The 658-nt window shown below is 47.7% G+C and overlaps 1 pseudogene; it reads right to left on the bottom strand.

Annotated features, from left to right (window-relative positions):
* Window positions 1–315: 315 nt before the first annotated feature.
* LOC136638337 (5S ribosomal RNA) lies at window positions 316–432 on the bottom strand (annotated as a pseudogene).
* Between the last annotated feature and the right edge of the window lie 226 nt (window positions 433–658).

A 658-nucleotide genomic window follows, 5' to 3' on the forward strand; every position in this document is an offset into this window, starting at 1 on the left:
TGCCATGCAGGGGCTCAGCCATGGGGCTCTGTGAGCGCAGCCCCATGCAGGCTGAATGACTTTGGGTAATGGGCCAGATATAGCCCATAGGCCATATGTTGCTGACCCATGCTCGAGATCAAGTCAAAAGCATTTAGTACGCTCCCTCTCCACTGCAGTTTTCCAATGCAACGCAGGCATTTAAACAGATTTTTTTTATCAGCGCAATACTGTGCCTGACTACTCAGAAGTGAGAAATAAGTCTCACTGTCTTCAGTGGAGTTTACTTCCAGGAAGGTTGGTTGGCAACCTTCAGTCTGGAAAGACTATGGTAGAAGCCTACAGCACCCGGTATTCCCAAGCGGTCTCCCATCCAAGTACTAACCAGGCCTGACCCTGCTTAGCTTCTGAGATCAGATGAGATCGGGCATCTGCAGGGTAACAGTTCCAGGAAGGTGTGTATGGGATTTCAGCCTGTCATTTCAATCTTCAGGTTGCCATGGCTCAATGGCAGAGCGCATGCTTTGTGTATAGAAAATCACATTTTGAATTGCTAGCATTGACAATCAAGAGGATCTCATCTCTGGAAAAGGCCCCATGATCCCTACATTCGGGATCTTGGAGTGATGTCACTGATCAGAGTCCATGAATTAATGGTCTGACAGCTTTAGACGTTCAA

The sequence above is a fragment of the Tiliqua scincoides genome, chromosome 1 (assembly GCF_035046505.1).
Source record: "Tiliqua scincoides isolate rTilSci1 chromosome 1, rTilSci1.hap2, whole genome shotgun sequence".
In the NCBI taxonomy this organism is placed as follows: Eukaryota; Metazoa; Chordata; class Lepidosauria; order Squamata; family Scincidae; genus Tiliqua; species Tiliqua scincoides.